Raw genomic sequence first — 26,620 nt, 5'->3', positions numbered from 1 at the left:
TCAGGACCCCCAATTTGAGAAACGCTGGTCTCCCCTGTGAAATCTATATAGTATAGGATAAAAGCATACAAGATCAGATTCCATTGTTGGGGGTGGGGACCCGATTTCATGGTCTGTGATACATTTTTCATGGTCGTGAATTTGGTAGGGCCCTAGTAATGATGCTGGTATCCCATGGATCACTAGGCATGGATTTTGCTTGGCTTCTGCAGAGGTGCATTATGATGCTGCTTGTGCGGTCTTCACCGCCATCCAGGAGACTGATACATTGGGATCAGAGCAGAATCTATCTTAATCTCCAAGCAGAACTTAAGCCTGATTGTAAATCAGCGCTATATATCTGTTAATAATTATTATAACACTAAAAAAAAAAGCCACTAATTTTCTTTTCAGTAAATCTCTGAAAACCAAGAGCAATAACTGTAAAATAAATGCATGTGACACTTCCTGATACATTAGCTGGAGCGTATTCAATGTCCATATATACGCTACATAACTTTCAGCCTCTAGATGCTTGAATGCTATGGGATAGGTCCTTATTTAAGAAGCTTAATTTCTGGTTTTAGTAGCTGTTTGTAGAAGCTGCAAGTTTCAACTTTTAGTGACTGCCATGCTTTCTTTAAGCATTACAAGAAGAGATATTTTTATGTTTACATATAAAACACTACATCTTCCAGAGTGTTGCCAGAATTCAATTGTAATAACTTCATTTCCTTATATTTGGGAAAGGGAAGTGTTGTCAGTTCCAGAGATAATTTGTTACTTATTTGTTATTTGAAAATTTCACTAGGAAATTTAGTAACGAAGATCACTTGACAGGAAACTTTAAATTAAATTCTACAAAATTTTATTGTTTGTTTAACTATAACAAATATATCCCTAGAGCCATGTAATCGAGGACAATGAGAAACTGAGATAAAAATATTTATGTGTAATGAAGACTGGGCAGATATGGCAATCTATCAAATGTACTTCAAGTTCACTCTCATTATGTCTCATTCAGAAGATACTAAGCAGATACTGTGTGGGCTCCTGAGTATTTGTATAAGGTCATCTTAATATACCATGACAGGGATTTTGCAGAATCATTCTAACTTATCTCATCGTTAGCCAATGATCTTGTACAAACTATATACATACATACATGTGGGTGTGCATGTGTATATATATGTGAATATGTACACTACTTGCTCTCTACAAGTGGCACCCAAGCCCCCCAAAGCCATCCTACATTTACACTAGTAACTGTGAATCTCTAATAAAGTAAAAAAAGTGAAATATAAGGCAGGAGTGCTGGTCATGAGGAAATCCACCCCAAAGCCAACTAGCCCCAGCATAAAGAATATACATGGATCTGTCCTGTTCCCTCTCCATGATTACAGCATCTGCCAGATCTCAACCAATGCAGCTGATCTGACTCAGAAGTCACTTGCAAACCCAAACCTGACCACATCCTGCTGTGGAGGATTCTCTTCAATTTTTCTGATAAGAATAGCAAATCCATGACAGACTTTCATGCCCACACACACACACTCCTCCTACCCTCCCCCCAGGTTGTCAGAACTAGGTCCTGTTCAGGAGCTGGGGATACCAGAGGTGTTGAAATAACCCCGCGTCAGAGCAGGGACTCTCCCATTCTGTTTGCACTCTACATATCTTAGGATAATAGGATTCTGATTGGTGCCTCAGTCTAGACACTACTGTTTTACCAAAACAAGAAAAAGTGACCAGGGCCAGTGCTCCTCCTTGCAGGCCAAAGTGAGAAGAGAATGCATCGTGTTGTTGTGACAGACACAGCTAATGTTGCTATCAAAGAAAATAGTCCTGTCCTGAATCACTTTTATGAATATCTGTGATGGACAGACATCACCTGTATAGTACATACTGATCTTTCTCTCACATACATTCACATAAAAAGATACTCGCAAGTTGTAAGTCAGTTACACTGTGTATACTTTGGTTACACTTGTTTTGGGGGGCATTTAACATATAACTCTAAGGTACTAGGTTGGCAGGCCTCATTTAGGTGAATCTTAAATACAGAGGAGTAGAAGAAATATAGGACAAAAGAGAGCAAATGACTTGTATCATGGTATAATTGGGTTTGTTTCAGGGAACACAATGCAAAGGACAAATGTAACTTAATTCAGCCACAAGAGAAGCAGATTTTTATTCTAGCCAGCATAAAGGCTATGTTTCTGCTCATGTTCACTTATGGTAAAGTATCTTTTGTTGCCAAGTTAATTTAATTTTGTGTATCACTTTTTGTTCATCAGATATTTATTTGATCTTTCTTTAAAATAATAAATACATTGCAGTACAATGAAAGATGAAACTAGCTGCTTGTCAAATAAATTTGTCAATAGCCAGTGTCTTGTTCTGAAAGCAAAAAAAAAAAAAAATCCTTTTAAAAATGAATCATACTTTAAAAAGCATGTTTCAAACAAAGATCTCCAAATTCCTTACCATGAATAAAGTCTAACATCTATGTGATGCAGATTCCCCTCCCCCCACTTTTACATTTGGGGAAACTGAAGCCCCATTGATTCCTACTAGCACTAGATGGTTAACATTAATGTGCTAAAGAACAAGATGAAAAGTTAAGTAGCAAAATTTGCAGATGACAGAGTTTGTCATGACTAGAAAAGATTATGAAGAACTGAAGAAGGCCCTAACTAGCTTACGCAGTTGGGCAACGCTGTGTCAGATGAAATCCAATGTAGATTAGGTTGACAAGGATGATTAGAGTCATGGAAAAAGTTCTACACAAAGAGGATTATATAGAGTAAAAATGACACTATTAAGAGGACATGTGATTATTATAGTAGGGGCAGGTACCACCATCTATTAAGGTTACCCAACACTTCACATTATTAGACCCTGTTTGCAGCTGCTTATAACTTTGCTAAACTTTAACTGGTTAGGTTGAAATTTTCCATAGGAGGAATCTGCCTCAGGCTGAATTCTGTTTTTGAAAATGTCAGCCATTTCTGAGAACAAGGCTAGAGAATAATGTTTTCCACATAAAAAAATTCTTGTGGGCTTGTTATTTAAAAAACGCTATCGCCCCTGTGCATTGGAGTGGGGACTTGAAACTTGGTGGGTGTGGCCTTTCTTTTCACTGCCTGGGACTGAGTAGGACTTTCCATGCAACTGCATCTTTGGCTTGATGATAAACAGGTCAGGTCCACATCTTGGTTCCGGAACTGAGAACAGGGAGACTCTCTCCTATACTCTGATCCTTTGCTGGGCCCAGACGACATGGCGGAGGAAGCTGCCTGATTCAAATGAAAAGAGGACAAAAGCTGGACCTGTGGGAGATGTGAATGGAGCACATTGGGACAGGAAGGCTGCAGAGTGAAGGGGAGAGCAGGAACGGGCACTGGAGGCTGGCAGGACAGTGGGAAACTGGAACTAGTAGTTGGGATGGAGGGAGTCTGAGACTGGCTGGCAAGGAAACTGGGAGCCAGGCAGGAGACGAGGACTGGCTCGCCAAGAAAACATGGACTGAGAACAAGTGGAGTGGGGGGAGGAAGGTTAGGAGGGAGGAGAGGCAGATTTGTTGAGAAAGCAGGTGTGGGGAAAGAACTGAGATTGACTGGACAAAGAGACTGGAACAAGGAGCTGGGTGGGGCAGACACAGATTGGGTGAGGAGCTCTGCAAAGGAGATTGGAACTGGAGAATGTGGGTAAGGGGTATTGACTGGACACTTGGTGGGAGGAGGGAGAGAAAGACAAATTGGTTGAAAAACTGGGATTAGCTGGGTAAGGAGACTGAGGACAAGAAGCTGGAAGATTGGAGGTGAACTAAAATGGCTGAGCAAGAGACTAGCAGGGAGACTGGGATTGGGAAGGGGAAGCTGCAAGGGTGAGACTGGGACCAGGACGAGTGAACTGAGAAATGGAAACTGGGACTGGCGAGGTGAGGAGAATGGGACTGGGCCAAGGAGCCCGTGACTGGGACAAGACAGAACTGGGACAGGGACATATTGGAGGGGATAGGCCAGAATTGGATCACACTTGGGTGGAAGGAGCAAGAGTCTGTGTCCATGAGAGAGCGCTCTTCTCCAGAGCTTGCATTTGCCTGACTGGAGACTTGTAGAGGTGCTGAGCTCACAGCTGCTACTGAAGTCAGTGGGAGCTGTGCTTTGAACATATAAAGTGCTATATAATGCTGAATACTCAGAAAAATCAGGTTGTCAGTGTCTGAAATTGGGCACCCAAAATTAGTAGAAACTTTTGACCTTAATCTCTCTGGCCTGGATCCACAAAGGGACTTAGCTGCTGTGATGCAGAGCATTGCAATACTTAACTTTTAGGCATCTGGAAAATCACTGGAACAACACTGCAATCCACAAAGCCTGAGTTGAGCCCCTAGGCTCCCTACAATGACTGCGGGGAGAGAGGCGCCTTAGAAGGTGATCCACAAAAGCCAGCACACTAGGCAGAAAGGCGCTTAAGCTAGCCAATGGGAGATGCTGAAAACCAGAAGGGTGTGTCCTAAATCCTGCCCTTCTCATCGGAGACAGGCACGTAAGTGTGGGGTGCAAGGAGGTGCTTTTCTCTGCTTGAAATCCAGTAACCGGGAACCCCTCTCCTGGAGGAGGATGGCTTAGGCACCTAAGATGAGGAGAATGAGTTAGATGCCACCTTCACAACACACACACACAATAACTGGAAGAAGAGGAGGAAGTAGTGGTGATCATTTTACCCACCTTATGACTCTTAGCCCAGTGGTTTGTGCACTCGCCTGGGATGTGGGGGACTCATGTTCCAATGCCCCCTCTGTCTACAATAATTTCATCAGTCGTCTCCCACCTCTCAGAAGAGTGCTTGAACTACTGATCTATAGGGTATTTTGATGTGGGGATCTCTCTCTCTCTCTCTCTCTCTCTCTCCTATTAAAGCTGTTCCACTATGGCTAAATAATGAAAGAGTAATTTTGGAACAGGGGGCTGGACCTGGGTCTCCTGTTTCCCCACATGAGTGCACTAAGCACCAGGCTATAGTGCACGGGTGGCCAAACTTACTGACCCTCAGAGCCGCATATGACAGTCTTCATAAATTCAAGAGCTGGGGCGTACCCGCCAGGGCTCGGGGCTTCAGCATTGCTCCTGTTGAAGCCCTGAGGCCTGGCAGGTGCACCCTGTGGGGCTGAAGCCCCAAGACCCCTTCCCCACTGGGCAGAAGCCAATGATGACATTGTGGGGCACATGGGGTCATGTGTCCGCTCCATATTTTTGCCAGGGTTTGCTGGCCCCGCTTGGTCACATGGTGCTGCTGGGCCCCCTCCTTGCATGGCAGGTGCTGGAGCTGGCAAGCTAGGAGCTGTGGCCATAGGTAGAGACAGCTGGGATCTGCAGGGAGTGCCACTGCTTTTGCTGCTGCCTCTGCCCATGGACCAAAAGCAACGGCTCCTCCCTTCAGCTCCCGGGTGTTTGCCACTGCTTCTCCACACAAAGCTAACACCTGGGAGTTTCAGGGAGAGGCTGCTGACGGTAAGAGGGGGCATTGTGGGGGGGGCTTTTAAATTGTGCTCCCCCACTCTCAGCAGGCACCAGTCGTCTCTGGAAGAAGCCCTTTGCCCTGTTGCAGGGTAGAAGCCCTGAGCTCCCCCCCATAGGCACTGACTTCCCCTCTACCCGGGGGGGGTACTTGACCCTCCCCTCATCCCATGCCTGCCCCCACTCCATCCCTTCCTCCACGCCCCCACCCCTGCTCTGCCTCTTCCCGCCCCTGCTCTGCCCCCAGCCCTGCCTCCATTCCACCCCTTCCCCCCCAAGGCCACAATCCTACCCTGCCTCTTCCCGCCGCTGCTCTGCCCCCAGCCCTGCCTCCATTCCACCCCTTCCTCCCCAAGGCCACAATCCTACCCTGCCTCTTCCCGCCGCTGCTCTGCCCCCAGCCCTGCCTCCATTCCACCCCTTCCCCCCCAAGGCCACAATCCTACCCTGCCTCTTTCCATTCCTGCCCGGCCTGCTCCCCTGAGCATGCCCCGTCCCTGCGCCTCTCCCTCCCTCTCAGCACCTACTGCATACAGCTGTTCCGCAGCATGCAGGGGGTGCTAGGAGGGAGGGGGAGGAATTGATCAGCATTGCTGCGGGTGGGAGGTGCTGGGGGTGGGTGTGGGGAGCTTGGTTCCTGGTGGATGCTAAGCACCCACTATTTTTTTTTCTGGAGCACCCATGGAGTCGTTGCCTATGCTCCTCCCCTCCAGTCTGGTAAGCGGAGAATGGCCGGGGAGGGGCATGGGTGTGTGTGTGAGGGGCTCCGTGAGTCACATTTTAACTGTAAAAGGGCTGCATGTGGCTCATCAGCTGCAGCTTGGCCACCCCTGCTATAGAGACTTTTTTTTCTCCCTCTCTGGCTCAATGACTCTTTAGACACCTAAGTGCCTGTGTGAATTTGGGCTTTTGGGCCTCAGTTCCCCATCTGTACAGCTGGGAGACTACAAGCCCCTTGTCATACAGGGGGGTTGTAAAAATAAATTTCATTAATATTTTGAATCACTCTGATACTATAGTAATGAATACCATAGAAAAGCCTATGAGGAAATTCATGTCTTCAGAGCAGGGGTTTGAATAGTTATAGTAAATAAGACATGGAGTCATAAATTAAACAACAAGGAGAAAACAAAATATTGAGTAGCTTGCTTACTAAGTGAGCACTATCCATCTTGTGCACTGAATGTGGAAGGGTGCTGTGGAAAATATGGTGTATGCTCATGTAATTTAAAAAGTACCATAATGCATATGTGCAAGTGAATCAAATTAAGGTTGTACAGGCAACTTTAATTCTGGCATTTCCTAACTTTTGACTTTACAACCGTAATGTTCTTTTAATGTATTTTTACTGTATAATAGGAATTGTGCATATCATTCCTATAATACATAAAAATACATTAAAAGAACTCCATGATAGGAAACAAAAAGAGCTTGTAAGGGACCTAATGCAGGTTGCTCCACCTGAAGACAAGCTGTGGGGTGGGGGTGGGGCTAGGCTATGTTGGTATAGGCATGTCCAGCAGAGATCAGAGTTTTCTATTGGTAGGATTGCTCTTGCAATGATTGTGGATGGAGCTGCCCGACGGGGAGACCAAAGGCTCAGTCTGTGGACCAGATATTGGCAGATCTTGGAGAGAGCAATCTGCATGACAGCCTGGCATATGATCATGAGTTTCGGAAGAAGGCTATAAAAGTTGCCGATCTTGAACAGGGAAGTGGCAAGAAAGAAGATGAGAACTTAGTAGATAGCTAAATGTTATTCTTAGAATATGAAAACAAAATATTTATAAGCTTAAGGGAAAATGTTTGACAATAATGTAAGTAAATATGCAGTTAAAATATAAACTGATCAGTTGTATGTGAACTTAGTATAATTTTGTGATGCCTGCAGCTATAGGCTGTTCACTTTACAAAGAATTACTTCACACTAACTTTGTGCAAGGAACTCATGCATTCTGTACAGGACTTGTAATTGAATTAGTTTAGCTTACCCCCCTATTGGTTGCGGCCCACCAGAGGATGCCCAACCAGCTATATAAGAACTCTGCGAGTGCCAGCCAACATCCGCTCAATGCAGCAGCTGCCTGGGACCTCGTCCATTTGTTGTTGTGTGGTATTCTTGGAATACAGCCTGTTGCTGTCACAGCTGCACTGGAGTCTGCTGTGTGTGTGTGACAAAGGGTCTGGTATGGTGAACAGAAGGGAGGAGAATCTGGGAAGGAATGAAGTCCATCCCTGCACAGCTTGTAGGGTCTGACAGTATCTGAAAGACCTGCAAAAATTCCAGGCACTTGTCACTGAGCAGCTCTGAAGTGTTATTAAAAGCTTAAAGATGGAAGACATGCTGCAATCGCACACACAGACTTGTAATATAAACAGCAGATATGCAGCTTCCACTTGCAACATGAAATTTGAAGCCATACTAACTTCACCTTTGATTAAATCTACAATATCTTAAATGAAATGACAGGACCAATGAGAACATATGTTATACCCTGCTTAACAATGGTTTGTGTGGTCAGAGAGTGCTCTTTGATGTGTGGCTATTCTTTAATACTCAATTTTTTATTTGTTTGGGACATCCTAGAGAGCTATCCACTTTCATTTGACCCAATAATAAGAATAAACACACAAACCTGCAAGATGGGAGTGGATGTTTAAATGCTTTAATCTTATTCTGTTGACACTTCCCTATTCCAAACCTAAGGATAGATAGGAAGTAGGGCAGGATGAAGGATAATATTTTTAATTTTCACAATTAGAATGACTTTCTAATTCTTTTTTAATTTAATTGGCTAAATATGTGTGTGTGGAGAGAGATAGGGTTGCCAATTCTGGTTGGATGTATTCCTGGAAGCTTCAGCACATGGAAATCTTTAATTAAAGATTAATTTTTAATTCCTGGAGACTCCAGGGCAATCCTGGAGGGTTGGCAACCCTTTAAGAGTGTGTGGGGAAGGGTATATTTTTTGGAGGGAGATTAAAGTAAGGAAGAAGGGTTTAAAATCTATATGCGAACCTTTTAAAATGATTCTGATAAGAAAACCCAAAACAACCATCTTAGAAGCATTGCATGGTAGGATGTGGTGGATATTTTAGGACCCTGCAAAATTTGGCCTTTAGAGTGCCTCAAATACAGTAATAGCAGTCCCACTATAGGCTTAGTGGTAAGAATTTTCCTCTTTGCTGATGTTGATACAAAATTTCCATTGATGTTACTACCAACAGTGGGTACAATTAAAAAGTTTTTATTCTTTGAATACGGGTATTCTCTGAATGTATAATGGGAATAACAAATGTAGCCCTCCCTGAGGCGTGGTTTAAGCCTCCTCCCTTCTCTCTCCTGGAAGCTTGGTATCACCAATATTAGGAACAGCTTCTCCCTTCTCCTCTCATGGGTTGGATCCTGTGTTCTTTTTTGGCTCCTGATGCCTCCACCTAAGATGACTCCTCGCTGTGCCATAAAGAGGGTGTTGTCCCTAGAGAAAATAAATATAACTAGCTGGCAAGGAGCATAAAGTCCAGTACACAAGGGATAAATAAAATACGTAAACAAAAGCCAAAAAACAAAGGAATGAAAATGGTGTCCTTGCTTTATCTTCACCTTTGGGTGGGGCAGGGTCCTCTCCTGGCTTGCTGGCTCCCTAATCTGGAGTCCTGTGTGGGTCTCGGCTGGCTCTCAGTAGCCAATGCCAGGTCAGATCTTTCTCTGCTGGATGCTGGTCGCTGCAGGGCAGGACCTGCCCGATCCATGCAGCTAGATCTCATGGCAGTGCAAGAACTCCCTTTGGTGGGAGTTCAGCAATGACTTGCTGAGCTGTGCTGTTGCTCTCATCTTCCGGACTCAACACTGAAACTAAATCTGTTGTCTCTCTAAGTCAGGCTGTCCCCGTGCTGGGGAACAGTAAAGTCCTGTCATTGGGCCAGTGGACTGCTTGTCCAGATCACCCCAAGGAGAAACCTCACTGTTGTCCCATTGTAGTTGTAGTTTTTTGGTAGGGCCCCCTAGAGGCTCAGTCTGGCACTTCAGGAGTTTGCAAACAGGGCCGGCTCCAGGGTTTTGGGCCCCCGAAGCAGCCAAAAAAAAAAAAAAGCCACTATCCTGATCACGATCTGCGGCGGCAATTCGGCGGGAGGTCCTTCGCGCCGAGCAGGAGTGAGGGACCATCCGCCGAATTGCCGCTGAATAGCTGGACGTGCGACCCCTCTCCGGAGTGGCCGCCCCAAGCACCTGCTTGCCAGGCTGGTGCCTGGAGCCGACCCTGCTTGCAAATTCCAAGTGAGGGTTACAAACACCTTTTAAATGTCTGCGGTACTGTATTCTAGCGAGGAAAATTAATTCTCCCCTGTACATAGTACTCTGTATTTCTTTAGCACCTTTCTTGGTGTTATCTCTATCCTACAAATGAGGAAAGTGAGGGACAGATGGGTTAAGGAACATGTCCAAGGCCACAAGATTTTTGTCAGAGTCATGAACAGAACTCAGCTTTCCTGTCTCCCACTTCTGTGCTTCAGCAGCCAGAATGGCCTTTCTCCTGATTAAGACCTTTGTCCTGCGATTGGATTTTTGTGGACAGACCATTATACTTGTGCAGAGCCTCATTGAAGTCACTGGGGCTGTGCTTGGGCCCACTCACACAGATCTGATTGCAGGGAGCCTAAAACCCACAGCATTATGTTAATAGCTCAATTTATTTGTAAGGATGGACAAATCAGTCAGGCCAAAATAAGAATTGACCTCAACCTTCTCCCAAAACTCCAAACTGAAACTTTTTAGAGGCTAGAAAAGTCTGGACACTGTCCCTAAATTATTTTGGTTGCTTTTAGGTCCTTATCAGAACTAAGTTTTTTAGGTTGCCCATCACTGCTTTTTGATTCACACCAGTTCACGAATGTTCTGTTGGGGCACTGTTTCCAAGTCTGGTGGTGCGAGCACAGAGAGGGCAGCACCTGGGAACCGGCTGGAGGGCAGGAGGAGTAAGGAGGAAGATAGCTTCCTGGCCCAAGTGCCACTTTGCTTCCCTTTGCAAACATGCTCCCACAGCTGCAGGTAAGATGACAGCCAGTCATAGGAGCAACTCATATATTAGGAGCTAGGGTACATCTACACTAGAGATGCTTCAGTGGTTTCTTCCACCGGTGTAGTAAATCCATCTCTCTGAGAGGCGTTAGATAGGTTGACGGAAGAATTCTACACTGAGGCTTAGGTTAGCTTAACTATGTTGCACAGGGCATAAAAATTTTCACAGCCCTCAGCAATGTCATTAGGTCAAATTAACTTTGTATTGTAGACCAGCCCTTGGAGGCTCATGCGACAGGACGCTGGCCTATGCTTTCTGTTCTTCCAGCAGAGCTGAGTTCAAATGGGACCCAACCGCATGAAAGCTACCACTCTGCGCAGTATATTGTGGGGGAACAGAGAAAGGGAATTAGAAGAGAAAAGGAAGTCAAATAAAGCGTAATTCTTTTTGTAAAGGAAGTTCAATAAACAAAAAAGGACCGAACAGTACAAGAGAGAGAGAAAATGGACAGGAAAAAAGAGGTGGTGATACCATAACCGTGCAAGAGGATGTTGTGAGGAGACAAGGGAGTAATCTATCTGCCAACCTACCACAAGTGAATGAGTTGTCTAAGTAGAAAAGACTGTTGGTTGCCCAGATCTATTTTTAGTGCTTGCTAAATCCTAGCAATATTTCATATTGCCGAGTAAGTTTGTCTACTTTACTCATAAGGGCCCAATCTTGCAATGTCTTGAATGCTCTAACTCTCATTGAAATCAGCATCTTCCAAATTCAGGCCTTAAAAAAAACAAAGTTCAGAAAATAATGAGTTGCTGATCTTTTCATTTCTATTATTATTATGGTTGTATTTCATGTTCAGCTCTTAATGTGATGAGTCTGCCCAGGGGTTCTCAGGATAAATTTTTTGGTAGCCTCAGAATACCGCCACCAACTCTTTCTGGTGGCTGTTCACACACTTTTTCCCTAAAATACTTAATTAGCTTTAGGAAAACCAAATAAATATGCACATATACATGCCCAAATCATTGTAATTTATTTATTGCTAGCTAGTAAGTCTATTATGTAAAGTACTATCAACAAACATACAAGTATCACTTTTCACAGCAGCCTTACTCAGCCCTGGCAACAAATTAAGCCTTGGATGGAGGAAGCAGTGGGGGGCTAGAGCCTGAAGCCCTTCTGCCATAACCCACAGCTTCACGGCCAGGGGACAGGACCCAGGGACGGAGGCCAAAGCCGTGTGGCCAAAGCCTGGGGAGGAAGTGGGGAAAGGCTCTGGCAGCTCTCTCCTGCCAGAACCTTTCACTGTCTTGGGTATCTACAGCCTGCTTTTCACTGCGGCATGTAGCTGTATGTACCCTACATGCTGCCACCACCAGTGGCGACAAGGTGTGTGTGTGTGTGTGTGTACTTGTCTGTAGCTCAAGCCCCTACTCCTTGCCATCCAGACTACAGTGCACAGCACACACATATTGTGGAGTTTGTGTGGGGAAATGTACACACAAGAAACTCTCTGTGCCTGTCAGGCCCCCTGTTTACCACTGTTGTCTGAAACCCCAGTGATTTTTCACACATGTTGTTAGATTTAAACCAAATCTTCTTTATAAAAATTATCCTCTAACAGAAGACTCTTTTTTGCACAATAGGTAAAGTTGCATTCTGGCACCTAGACTCTTCAGGACACTTACCCACTGGAGGTGAAGGGGGAGCAGTATTCACAATCTAAAGATAATCACTTTCCAGTTGATACAATTTCTCTTCATCAGTGAGGCAGAAGAAATTTCTGTTGTCACATACTGGAGTACTTAGGAAAGCATTAGGGGTCTCTCTTTCTAGCAACAGATCTCCTGTGTAATGTATCATTTTTAAATCTGCCACAAACCACTTTGAGATGGTTTTGTACTTAACAAAGGGTTTAGAGGTTTTAGATTTAACACTGGATGCAAACCTCCTGAGGATTTGGAGGCTGCAAACATTAACCAATGCTTTATGCAATAGGAACAATTTCCCAAATGCCTTATCTTCTGTCTTTTTACCGTATTTAAAGGAGTTTTGGATTTTGGATTCATGACCAACTGACATAGCTGTAAAAGTGGGTTTTTATGAGTTGAACTTGTGGCCCTTTTGCCTCCCAATTCAGAACAGATTTTACGATTCCATCTGCTTAATAGTACTGGTTTCTTCCTGGTTTATTGGATTTCTCCAACTTCTTGACAAGCTTAGAGGTCAAATTCAGAGGTGATATGTAAGATGGTGCAAGTTAGGTATAAAAGAGTCTAAAGGTAGGTAATTTACTTGCTGAGGAGCCAGGAATTGGCCTAAATTCAGAATGGTGGTGGCCTACTTTAGTCCACAAAATTGTACACCTCTTATTAGATGCTTTTCTTGCTACTTCCTTCCTCTGGGCCATTCGTCTGAGAGTTACACCAATTTAGACTCCTGTACACTGTCTCACTGGACAAATTCAGAGGGGATATGGTAAGGGTGAGTAAATTACACTTTAGTAAATGGATAAGGTTTAAGGGAGGTTAAAATGGTGTAACATACACACTGATGGATCCAACCAAGACTCTTAGACTCATCTCTGAATTGGTCTTATGATTTGATATATTGACAACAGAGGAGCTATCATGAAAGCCTTGAGGGTAGCTTTGCCTCGTGTTAAGGTCATCTGAAACCTTTAGTTATATGACCCTTTTTTCAGTTGCTTATAATTTTTCCAAACTTTAACCATTTGGGCTGCATTTGTCCAAGCCTTGTATGTGCCTCAGGCAGAACTTGTTTGGAAAATTGTTAGTCAGAATGGTTCTGCTGTTCCTGAGAATGAGGCTAGGGAAAAACACATTGTTTTGCTCATGTTAAAGAATTCGGAGAACCTTTTATTTGAAAATAACTAGTACTCTCCTGCTTTAGAGCAGGGGCTTGCCATTTGGCTGGAGGGGTGGCCTTTGTGTCAAAGCTGTGGCTTTTTCCATCCCAATAAAAATCTGCCCAAGTTTCACTATGTTGTAAGCTTTTGAAAAATTGCAGTATGCACATGATCAGTAGCAACTTCTTTTAGCATCTATTTTCCCTGGTGATTCTGTCCTCACTGAACATCCTCCCATGCAGGGTTGAGCAAGACTTTCCTTGCAGTTGTAGCTCTGGTCTGCTGTGGGCCAAGTCAAAGCTGGACACAGGAACTGAGAGCAGGGAAACTCTCTCTCCTGTGCTGTCTGTGTCACCCCTGCTGGGGTTGGTTAACATGGAGGAAGAAGCTGTCTGATTCAAAAGGATAGAGGGCTGTCATATTTGGGGGTCAACCTAAACCGGTGAGAGGTTGTCACCTATTGCCCTGGAACCCTGAGTGCCTTAAAATGCTCTGTGGCTGTAGTCTGTGTCTGTCGATGCTCCCAGCCAATATATAAGCATGCACTGAGTGGTCTGTGTTGACTACCCCCTTGTCCTCTGTCATTGGGATGCTCTTAGAGTCAAGATCTTGATTTGCAAGGGCAATTGATTAGGATAAACAGCCTGAGGGGAGTAGAAACTAGGACTGGAGTCTGGTAGGAGGTAGAGGGGACTGAGTCTGGTACTGGCAGGCAGAGGGAGAGGCTGGACAAGTGTGGGACTGGGGAGGCAAATGGGGACAAGGGGTAGACTGAGATTGGATGAGGAGTTGGGATTGAAACTAGGACTAGCTGGGTAAATAGCCTAGGATTGAGGATCAATGGGGCTGGAGAAGGAGGTCAGAGGAGAGGGGAGACTGATCTGATGAGGAGCTGGGATGTGGGGTAAAACTGGAACTGGCTGGGCAAAGAGACTGGGACAAGAAAATGGTGGAGGGAGAGAGAGACAGCTTGGATGAGGAACCTCAGGAAGGAGCCTGGAATTGGGAACTACAGGGGACAGGGAATGTGGCAAGGTGGGAGACAGATCAGATGATGAGTACGGGGGATAGGAAGACTGAGAATGATTTGGCAAGGAGACGGACTGGGATGAAAAGCCTGAGGAGTGGAGACTAGGACTGGATAGGTGAGGAGAATGGGACTGGGAAGAAATGGGGTAAATGGGCAGAAGAGTTTGTGCCCACTAGAACCCACTTTCTTTTTGAGCCTAGAATGGAACTCAAGATCTCTTGAGTCTCACCATTAATCTTGTCAGCAGGGAAAAAATACTACATGATTCTGTAATTAGACTATATTGTAATGCACATGCACAAGGGGGAAAACTTTAATCTGGCAGTTCCTAACTTCTGAGAGCTTAATTTTGCAACCTGAATAATGTTCTTTTAAGAAGGATTTTTGCATGTAATTAACTGGTGATGCAAATAAAATTTGAACTAACCCTGGATGAAATCCTCTTTCTTAAATGGATGAAAGGACCTGTAGAACTGAAATACATGTCCATGCAGACACTAGAATGGTGAGCATAGTATGGAAATCGAAATGGAACGGACTAGGACAAATACATGCTATTTGTATTGCGCTTGTGTCAAAGAACCTTAGAACGTTTTGTTTGACTTCCCCATATGAACAAGATTGACACATTAGCCACCAACGGTGCAGCTTTTTCTCTTTTTAAACATTTCTGCCTAAGATGCTTCAGTGTCATTCTGCTGTGAGAGGTGTGCTACCTTTTGGCTGAGACTTGCACTGATAGACCTGGCCGTTTGTGGCATTTTTCATGAAACGTTCTACTAAATTCCAACTTAGGCAGATCAAAACCACTCATCTAAATTTCTCCTTAAATTTCAGCTGGATACAGTATTCACTTCATATTCTGAACTCTTATTTTTTGTTGCTAGGTGGAGATAATCCGCTGCTGCTGTCCACTGCCAGAGGTGGCTGCACTGACATAGACCAGCAGTTTTCAGTCTTAAACAAATAAATCAAAGTGTGCTACCAGTTAGTCATACCTTTCGAACTGTAAAAGGTTCTGCTTACTCTCATTGGATGACCTAAACCTGTTTATATTAGACACAACCACTGACTTCAGGGTTCAGTGATTAACAATATAACTTTGAATTCCTTTTGTATCAAACACACTCTTTCTCTGTCTGTGTGACAACTGAAAAACTAAGTTTCCCTTGTTTAGCTTAAATTTTGCTTTCCTTAATTTCATCCCATTATTTTTGGTTAAACCTTTTGTAACATCCCCCCCCCCCCAAGTGGAATTGATAGTTTTTGGATATTGATACATGGTAACTGTTATTGAGAGCAGTTCTTAACATAGAGCTAAGCAGAATAGCAGAGTCAGGGTCTGCTTTCTGGATCCGAGACCAGAATTTTCCCCTCTGACAGCAACAGTTTCCAATCTCCAGGATGCCATTGTTTTGTTCTATAAAAAGCATGATGATTTTGTAGTAAACTACACTAATCAAATTGTCATCTTTTTTCATGCCCCTAAGATATTGAGAATCAGAACTCTGAAAGCAGGGCATTAAACTATAGTCTCTGGACTACATGAGAAGCTAACCAGCCATAGAATAAACTCATGTAGTGACTTTTTTTAATAAGGTGTCCTAATTGTAATGTGTGAGCATATCTTCACCCTTTTTGATGCTGTGAGTAATATTGGCAGACTCTTCTTGCACGTTCTTTAATCCATGTCAGGCCTTGTTAACAGAATGTCAAAGTCAGATTGCCCACAGTGTACATGGACATGCATACAAAATGTAACCTATTTTCCTAACATGGGAGAGGACTGAAATTTTAATTTCACAGATTTCACTGCAACTCCTAGAGCATTTAGTTTTTCAGGCAAATGCTTTATATGTCCACCCATCATTTAAAACTGTGTCCTAACCTAATTGTATTATGAGCCTATTAACTCTCAGCTAATCATCCAGTCATGGCTAATTAATCACATCTCCTGGTTGGCCTGTTTAAAGAAGACTTGTTTTTCACACCACTGAACTGGAAACTATTGTCTGATTTTATTTCTGGGGTAGCCCATGTACAAAGGGGAAAATCTGACTCCCTTCCTTGGTCACTTAAGGCTCAGTAGGAAGTCAAGTCAGTTGGATTCCTCTCTGTGTGTTTGAGGGGGAAAAATCTGAGGAAACCCTATGTGAACTCCCTGTATGCAGCAAAACTCAGTTCAATGGCTTTCTATGCCTTTGTGAGAAATGAAGAGTGGGAGGTAGCTCCCTTCGATGGACACCCAGCCAGCCAGTTAGCTGTAAAATCTCTCTTGGTAGCTGTTCTCTACTTGCTTTACCTGTAAAGGGTTAAAAAGTCCCCCAGGTAAAGAAAAAAAAAAGTGGGCACCTGACCAAAAGAGCCAATGGGAAGGCTAGAACTTTTTAAAATTGGGAAAGAAACTTTCCCTTTGTCTGTTGTTCTCTCTGGGCTGAAGAGATGGGCAGCAGGAATGCTGTGTAAAGTTTGAACGAGATATGAAAATAATCAGATCATATCTAGAACTATTTTTAACAACCCAAATATGTAAGTAAATTAGGAATGTTTAGGAAGACGCAATTAGGTTTATTTCTGTTTATTTTTTAAGGCTTGTGGACTCCTCTGTGCTAACCCCAGATGCTTTTGTTTGCTTGTAATCTTTAAGATAACCCCCAAGAAAGCTATTTTGGGTGCTTAATTTTTGGAATTGCTCTTTTAAAATCTAGCAAAAGCCTAAGTTCCAGATGTATTTTCTTCCTTTTTGTTTTTAATAAAATTTACCTTTTTATAAGAACAGGATTGTATTTTTGGTGTCCTAAGAGGTTTGTGCATGTTGTTTGATTAACTGGTAGCAACAGCTAATTTCCTTTGTTTCCTTTCTCAGCTCTTCCCTGGGGAGTGGGGGGTGAAAGGACTTGAGGTTACCCCATAGGAAGGAATTCCTAAGTGCTCTTTCCTGGATCCAAGGTTTTTTTTTGCATTTGGGTGGTGGCAGCGTTTACCAAGCCAAGGTCAGATAAAAGCTGTAACCTTGGGAGCTTAATAAAAGCCTGAGTGGCAAGTATTAATTTTTAAAATCCTTGCGGGCCCCCACCTTCTGTACTCAAAGTGACAGAGTGGGGATTCAGCCTTGACAGCCTTAGAATGGAGGGAAATGATTGGTTCAGGAAGGGGTACAAGTATAGCTGATGATTTTATGAATATTTCAGATCTGTCTGCTAACCCTTGTCCCCACCCCAGACTTTAGGGGGTCATGGATGGGACAGCCCTGGTACTGCAGCAAGGGGAAAGAGGTTAGCTCTGTTACCCAACCCTACTGGGCCCAACCCTACTGGGCCACCACAAATAGCCTTCTTACTTTGGCGACTGTCTGATTTAAATTTAAATCAATCTTTTTTTCACAAATGTGTTCTGTTTTTTTTTAAAAGCCGCTCATTTCGTAATCAAGTCTAAAGGATACATGTTTAGTTTTGTATGCCAGGATTTAGCCACATTACTCCCACTAATGATAACAATCCATGTGATCAAATCCCATTATAGTGCTCAGAATAATAGCAGCTCAGTGCTTGGCTGTGTTTGGCTAGCTCTCTAAATTTTAAGGAGTTGATATGCCTGTATGGTCTCTTTCATGTAAAGACCTGGAAGAAGTGGGCTGTAGTCCACGAAAGCTTATGCTCTAATAAATTTGTTAGTCTCTAAGGTGCCACAAGTACTCCTGTTCTTCTTCTTGTCTGAAATGTACTTTGTCACTTTCACTGTGTAGAAGTCTGCTCTTTTGCATCTCTTCATAATTGTCTTAGCAAAAATGATTTTGTGGAGGAGACTTCTGAGGGGAATGGAATAGACTTTCCCCTGTATTTTCAGGCTTCTTAACGGGAGTGTTTGCATTTATTAGAACATTTACAGTTAATTATTAGAGAAGACCCTGAACTTTGTATTTTGGGCCTGTCTGTAAAAAGAGCTGAACTGAAGCATCAAACCTAGCCAAACCCTTTGGGGGAAGGTTGGATTCATATCTTAACCAGATTTGAACTTCATGAATCAGCTCCATCTTTAGTAAATATATGGAGAGAACTGGCAGTCTTTCATTGTTTCAATGTGTGAAAAAAATCCTAGTTTCCATGACTATCAGAATGGAAAACATTGAGTTTTCTAATGTTCTTTTGATAACCGCCCCCAAACTAATGAATACGAAGACTTTATTTGCAGTGTGCAGTACCCAGTTGCCAAAGCTGCTGTGTTCAGTTGAAAACAGTAGAGGATAGGAGTAGGTTGGATTTATATCTGCTCTCCATTCTTCTTTGTGGTAATGCTCACAGTTCTATTACCACGGGTACTTCAGCCTTGGGGACAGAACCAGACCTTTCGGTCATTAGCAGCAGGAGAAAGTCCCACCTCATGAAATTCTCTCCAGTTTTTAATGCCATCGCAACAACTGGAAGCTCAGCCAGCCCTTCCTGCTGCAGAACTTTTCTCAGAGAAATTCAAAACTTTAGTTCAAATCTTAAACTATCAAGTTCGGTGTCAGTCTGATTCAGATCTGTGTCCCAGGGCTGCATTTGATTTTTGGGGAGATTGTCTTCTCAGTTCCCCTTTCTGTTGTGAAGAGTTTGAAGAGGCTGATGTCCCGTCGAGGAGCGAGCTGGGCCGAGGAAAGATGGAAGCAAAAGCAAGGGTCTGCATATCCTGCTTCTCCCTGACTAATCGAGTGTCTTGTTGGGGAGCTCAGTTGGTTCAGTGGGCAAAGTTTTCCCTCATAGCCCAGTTGGGTGGGGTTGCCTTGGCCTCCTTTCCTTGGGAAGGAAAAGAAGTGGGTGGGATTGGAAAGATGCTGGCTCTGGGCCAAGCAGCTCCTTCCTGTCTCCATGAGGGGAGTGAAGCCAGAAGGGCAGCACACCAGATGGAAGATCTCCCTATAGCTTGCACCAACTACCACACCACGAACTGCGGTGCTCAGCTGCGCTTCATTTCCCTGCACACCATGGAGAGAGGGCACAGGATATAGCACAGATGCTGCTAACATTAGAGAGAGCAATAATGGGTCTCTGCACTAGTCCAAATTTAACCGGAATTGCTACCCACCATAAATGTGGCTGTTTCCCCTAGTCAGGGAAGCTTTACCTGAAAGAGTGGACTCTTCACGATGCAGGCCCTTCACAGGCAGCTGAGTCCAGGCAGGCATTACCTCAGCCCCCTTCTTCAGGCATGAAAACTTTCAGGTGGCTTCAGGCCAGCAATAAACAAACAAATATGAAATGTCATTTAACACTGCAAGTGCCTACATATGCTTTCACAAGGAACACTAATATGGGTGGACAGGACAGTGATACAGGTATGGTCCCTTAACCTAAAAAGCATATGATAGTAAAGACTTCTCCCTGGGTGCATTGGGGGTGGTGGGGAGATGGCATTCAAACCTGTTTCATGCAGGTATATGGGGTTTGGTCCTTGGGGTCCAAAACGCAGACACATCAGTTTCTAGCTAGTGATATACTGGGAAACATTATGGCAAGCTGAGGCTATTCAGAGTCAGAAAAATTGACATACAATCCTGACTTCTGCAAGATACCATAGAAAGGAATACAGTCATATGGCAGACTGAAGCATTCCAATGAAGTGCAACAAGAAAAAAAATACTACTTTTCTAGTCCTAGCTAGAACAAGTGCAATGCTAATAGCTCTGAGGCAGTAGAGGGCAGCTGTCAGAATTAGACTTCAGATTAATGCCAAGTCCTTTCAGTCTGGGAACAAAAAGAGCTACCTATAGCTTTGATCAAATGAGGGTAAGAATCATTAGGAAAGGGATAGATAAGATGACAGAAAATATCATATTACCTCTATATGAATCCATGGTATGCCCACATCTTGAATACTGTGTGCAGATCTGGTTGCCCCATCTCAAAAAAGATATATTGGAATTGGAAAAGGTTCAGAAAAGGGCAACAAAAATGATTAGGGGTATGGAACAGCTTCCATCCGAGGAGAGATGAATAAGACTGGGACTTTTCAGCTGGGAAAAGACACGACTAAGGGGGGATATGTTAGAGGTCTATAAAATCATGACTGGTGTGGAGAAAGTAAATAAGGAAGTGTTACTTGCTCCTTCTCATAACACAAGAACTAGGGGTCACCCAATGAAATTAATAGGCAGCAGGTTTAAAACAAAAGGAAGTATTTTTTCACACAATGCAGTCAACCTGTGGAACTCTTTACCAGAGGATGTTGTGAAGGCTAAGACTATAACAAGGTTCAAAAAAGAACTAAATACATTAATGGAGGATAGGTCCATCAATGGCTATTAGCCAGGATGGGCAGGGATGGTGTCACTAGCCTCTAGAGGTTTGCCAGAAGCTGGGAATGGGTGACGGGATGGATCACTTGATGATGACCTGTTCTGTTCATTCCCTCTGAAGCACCTGGCATTGGCCACTGTTGGAAAACAGGATACTGGGCTAGATGAACCTTTGGTCTGATCCAGTATGGCCGTTCTTACATTCTTGTGTCCAAGGAGGGTACCCTATGGAACTGTGGAAGAATTACAGGAACAGGGTTACTCCATCCCCAGTCTCAGCAACCCATGGAAGGGGTTTTATTCATGACATGAATAAAATCATCCATCATCTACTTTAGATCAGAACATTACAACCCACTCCACATCCTATTTCTACCCTCAGAATTGGGGACAAACAGAGCAGGGCCCTCTCTGAAACAGCTAAATAAATTCACAGTGGAGGCTTAGCTTCAAAGCATTCCCATGTCACCATTCTCAGACAATTATTTTTGTTTGGCAGATGGATGGGAGCCTTCCTTTTCTCCCATTCCGAGCTTTGATTATTGCCATTTGGTCTTACATGTGCTCCTGGGGTATCCAGGAACATGGTAGCAAAAAATATTAGCTTTAGTGAGGAAGAAAATTCATCTATCTCTTCCCAGACAATTTTTTTTTGACCAGAGTTCTGTACAGAGACAAAGCTGAAACAAACACTTACAGTGATATAGTTCTTGGATTCAGGATGAACACTCACATGGTGCCAGAGAAATCAGTCCTAGGCCTGGGCTGAGGATGAATGCTGTCAGGTACCAGATCCCATCTCAGAAGAATGTTAACAGAAAATAAAGATGGCCATAAAGGAAAACAAGTAGTGTCACAGAAACAGAAAATCAATTCTTATTGGAGCCTGTTGCGACTTCTGATCTCACACACAGGCATGCTTCAATATTCTAGAGTTCATATGAGTTCTGTCCAATAATTCCAGGTCTCTCCTCTGCATCCCACCCTATCTCATCCATTAGAAGAGATCCAGCTCTAGTTGTATATTCTGTACTCGCTCAGCTGGTGAATGCAGAGAATCATGCATTTTTTAAGGGATCTTCCCAATTCATGTCAGGGAATGAATACCAAAAAGAGAGAGAGCACAACATTCAACCACTAGAGCACAATGATACATTGCGGTCTTGAAGCAGTATCCCTTCTAGAGATAACAGACCTGTGTAGGTCATGGCAGTTAACATGTCTGATAGAGTTTTCATAAATTGCTAGGAACAATGTGATCAGCCTTACCTCTGAAAGAGAAGTTCCATCTTGGGTGGAGCAAAGTTTTCCTCTCTGGATGTGCACTTCTCACTGAGGAGAAGATGAACACCACAAATTAAATTCTAGATAATTGGATTAGCAGAGTGACTCCTATACCCAGAAATATCTCACTCATGGGAAGTCAGTTTGGTGGGCTGGTTCTTTATTGGTGTGCATCTGGAAACAATAAAGTGCTCTGTTGTTTTCCTGTTTCAAGACCCAGGAGGTGAGATGGAGAATGACCTCTTGCAAAATGGGCAAGGTCCCTGCTGTATGTTTTTTCACCTTTTCCACTGCTATTCACAGCAATACAAAAGATAGGAATGAGACAGTAGCAGTGATACTGTTTATGCCTTTCTGTCTGAAGAGACTATTGCTTTCTGGCTTGATTAACCTAGAATTGAATCTTGAGATTTCACAGCGGTCTGCTGTTGCAAAACCAGTCCTTCATCTGAGACCTGACAGATTTAAAATGAATACTTGGGTAATATGATGATTTCTTTCATGGACACCAAAAGAGAAGCCAAGAAATAAAACTTATTCCATTGGCTGGTGCAAAGTCCGCAGCGAACTACCATGTTAAACTAGTGAAACAGCCTTAAGTTCCTTCAGGAGAGCTTTAGTGTGCTTGTACAAGTGTGTCCAAGCAAAAGGTGAATGCTCTGTATTATGTTGTCAGTATGGTCATGAAAAGAAAGTATTGTACAAATCCTAATGTTATATGCTTCATGGGAATATCAACCTTATTCCAACTACAGCTGTGTGGAAAAACCTATATATATATATTTTTGCCTTGTTGGTAGTTGTGAAAAAAATCACTTGGGATGAACTGAAAATGAATTTTTTAAAACTCTTTGGTGAATCAAAAATTATTTTTGGGTTGAATGAAATATTTTATTTTGACAAAATTGAAAGGTTTTGTTTCAATTTTAATAATTTTTAATGGTTTTGATTTTTTTCATTAAAAACAGACATTTTGAAATAAAAAGTCACTTTGAACTGAAAAATCAAAATATTTCATTTAAAAATGTTGAATTTTTTTTATCAAAACAGTTCAGCAAAACGGACTCATGCTCAACGTTACAGTGTCGCTGAATCTGTATTTTCCACTGAAAAATTTTTTTGTACAAAAAATGTTGTCCAGCTCTAATTCCAACCCCACAAAGTCATAGAATATAACCCTGGAACCTCATTCTGCTGTTTACAGCACTACACATATTGAATCCCGGCAGGAGGTGGTCGTATACTCCTGTCCTTAGAGTAGGCATCCTGAAGGTAATTATCCCCAATCAGATGAGTTTATTTTTACTTTGCAGGTGGGAGTGTTCTCTAATGGACTAGTACTGTATTTCTAATTCAGACAGAGTGTCCTCATAACTGTAATAGCATTCATTCCCTACATACATTCAAGAAATATTCCTTCGTCAGTTAAGCATTTTGCATATTAGTCATCCAGTCTTAGCCAATGCTATTTTCTTTCTTTTGGCAAAAGTTGTAATATAGACATCGGAGTCTATGTAACACTACTTATATTGCCTTCCATATTCATTGGGCATTTGTTGTCATGTGTAATAAATAATGATAGAGGAAAATGTCAACATTAACTGGCCAGATTTTTAAAAGTTAGAATCTTAAGGCAGTACTGAGGCATTTACATAAGTGGCTTGATTTTTGAAAAGTACTGAGCCTGCAGCAGCTTCCCTTGACATCACCAGCATTAGAAATATGGCAGCATTAGTGTAGAATGGCTGCTGGTGTGTTTATCACCATGCTGTGAAAAATATATTGCAATATCTACAGTAGCGTGATTTCCTGACCCTCTTGAAGGCAATAGCAGTTTGACCATTGACTTCATTAAGACCAGGATTTCACTCTCGCATTCTCACTATTTACAGTAAGAATGAGAGGCTTTCCTAGAATAATCAGTGTATGTAATATGGTTTTAGTGATGATTTTGCCTGAGTACGGACTAAAGGCTGCAGGATTTGGCGATAGTTAAGAATGAAAGGGTTTCCAGTGGAAGGATGTGTATTCTTACACTAGATTAAGGATCATTCCCTCAAAGGTAGGCCCAAAGGGTGCATCCACAAAATTGCCATTATGCTTGCAAAACTTGATATACATATGTGTACAGCTCAAGCAATTCCACCCATAGACCAGTCTGTACAGGTCCTTTTTGCATGTTCAAAAGCCTGTAAGTTAGGGTTACCATATTTTGTGCCTCCAAAAGGAGGACACTCCACGGGGCCCTGGCCCCGCCCCCAGCCCCGCCCCCTCCCCCTCCCCAACTCCGCCCCTCCCCAAAGTCTCCGCCCCCTCCCCTGCTTCCCGCGAACATTTGATTCGCGGGAAGCCTGGGCAGGTAAGGAGGGGTGTGGGGGGAGGAGGTGCGGCCCAGGCTGGCCCCCCCGGCGGCTCCAGCCTGGGTCGGCTCGGGCCCTGGGGTGCCGGCCCTGGCCCCCGGCCGACCACCCCCGGCCCGCCCAGCACTGCCGGCCGGCCCCCGGCGGCCCAGCACACCCCCCGGCTCCGGCGGCCCAGCGCACCCCCCAGATCCCGGCCCCGCGGCCCAGCGCACCCCCCCGGCGGCCCGACCCCGCGGCCCAGCGCACCCCCCCAGCGGCCCGGCTCCCGGCCCGACCCCCCGGCTCCCGGCCCCGCGGACCCCCGCGGCCCAGCGCACCCCCCCGGCGGCCCGGCTCCCGGCCCGACCCCCCGGCTCCCGGCCCCGCGGCCCAACGCACCCCCCCCCCCCCCGGCGGCCCGGCTCCCGGCCCGACCCCCCGGCTCCGCGGCCCAGCGCACCCGCCCGGCTCCCGGCCCGACCCCCCGGCTCCCGGCCCCGCGGCCCAACGCACCCCCCCGGCTCCCGGCCCCGCGGCCCAACGCACCCCCCCGGCGGCCCGGCTCCCGGCCCGACCTCCCGGCCCCGCGGCCCAGCGCACCCCCCCGGCGGCCCGACCCCGCTGCCCAGCGCACCCCCCCGGCGGCCCGGCTCCCGGCCCGACCCCCCGGCTCCCGGCCCCGCGGCCCAGCGCACCCCCCCGGCGGCCCGGCTCCCGGCCCGACCCCCCGGCTCCGCGGCCCAACGCACCCCCCCGGCTGCCCGACCCCGCTGCCCAGCGCACCCCCCCGGCGGCCCGGCTCCCGGCCCGGCTCCCGGCCCGGCACCACGACCCCGGCTCAGCCCTCCCTCCCGATTTTCCCGGACATGCCCGGCTTTTGGGGGATTTCCCCCCGGACGGGGATTTGAGCCCCCAAAAGCCGGACATGTCCGGGAAAATCCGGACGTATGGTAACCCTATGTAAGTACTTGCAAAGGTAGGGTTTTGTGAGCGCCAGTACATGGGTACAATGTGTACTGCAGCCTCTGAGAACGTGATCTAAAATTAAGCTTGACTCTTGAAACTGTAAAATGTTTTTGCTGTCTGCTAAAACAAATAGACAAGTCAGCAATAAGGAGGCAATTGATTAATACAAGTAATAATGCAGCTTGAGCTTTAAGTGGATTCACAGCCTTCCCAAAAACAATTCTGGCTGTCTAATTCACTTAAGTAAATTTTGGATTAGCAGGAAAACTTCCAAAAGAACCATGGCAACATGATATAGCTTTAATTAATTTAGCTCTCTCTTGCATCAACTTTCCATCTGATTGTGAAGCAAAATAGCACACACGTACAATTTCAGTATAAAGGATGTCAAGAAAACAAGATGATGAATGGCAAACTCTCAAGTGAAATTAACCTGACTATTCCTTTTCATCTAGTAAGATATCTTTTGTCTTATTGCTTTCTTTTGGCTTTAGGCCTTACCTGTTTTTTTTTTTTTTTTTTTTTTTTTTATAGCATGGCTTGTCGTTATTTCTTATTCATCTTAATTTATTTAAAAACATATGAATCTTAATTTTGAACGGATTTCTCTAATGTTGACTGCGGCAGATAACAAACTCAACTCAGGGTTAAGGTAATACATGTTATAGACAATTCATAGAATTGTCATAATGAATCTCAATCCAAACAGTCAAAATCCCAGCAAACTAAGAACGACGATTGACAAGTTGAAAGTTGTATAACAGTTTCTCTTCTCCACTAGTGGAATGTGGTAGTATTGGAAATCCAAAACTCTATAATAATTGAAATGATATATAATAAAAAGAAAACATTTGATATGTATTAAACAGCTTTTATAATAAAACCTACATTTGGGACCTGAGCGATCATTATATCATAGGGATCCCTTGGGTAATAAGGAACCGAAATATTTTTTTTAAATTACTCATATTTGGCACTGAAGCATCCAGTGAAAATTATAAAGAGCTACTACAGTGGTCTCTGTTAACAAAGATCATCATTAGTTAGGAGTAAAACACTAGAGCATATGATATACTGTATTGCAGTATTTTTTTATTCTAAGTATAAGGAAATACAGAACTATCTTAGACATGGTAGTTTGGTGAAATACTAATTTTTTTTAGTGACAGCCAGTGTATTTCGGTAGACAGTCCTTTGTCTTTCTGGAACTTTATAAAGAGGGCCCAAACATTTTACGAGGTGATAATTTTTAAACGAATTACCTTATTAAACATTGAAACTGATTGACTAAGACAGTTCCCCCCCACCCCCCAAAAGTGTATAAAATGAC

At 44.1% G+C, this 26,620-nt stretch overlaps 1 protein-coding gene across 1 annotated transcript in view; it reads left to right on the top strand.

Moving 5' to 3' along the window:
* RYR2 (ryanodine receptor 2) overlaps positions 1 to 26,620 on the top strand; it is a 687,809-nt gene that overhangs the window by 212,435 nt on the left and 448,754 nt on the right. The gene's annotated exons all lie outside the window — the stretch shown is intronic.

Source organism: Malaclemys terrapin, chromosome 3 (assembly GCF_027887155.1).
Source record: "Malaclemys terrapin pileata isolate rMalTer1 chromosome 3, rMalTer1.hap1, whole genome shotgun sequence".
Taxonomy (NCBI): domain Eukaryota; kingdom Metazoa; phylum Chordata; order Testudines; family Emydidae; genus Malaclemys; species Malaclemys terrapin.
The sequence above is the reverse complement of the archived record's forward strand: the minus strand, read 5'-3'. Positions and strand labels throughout refer to the sequence as shown.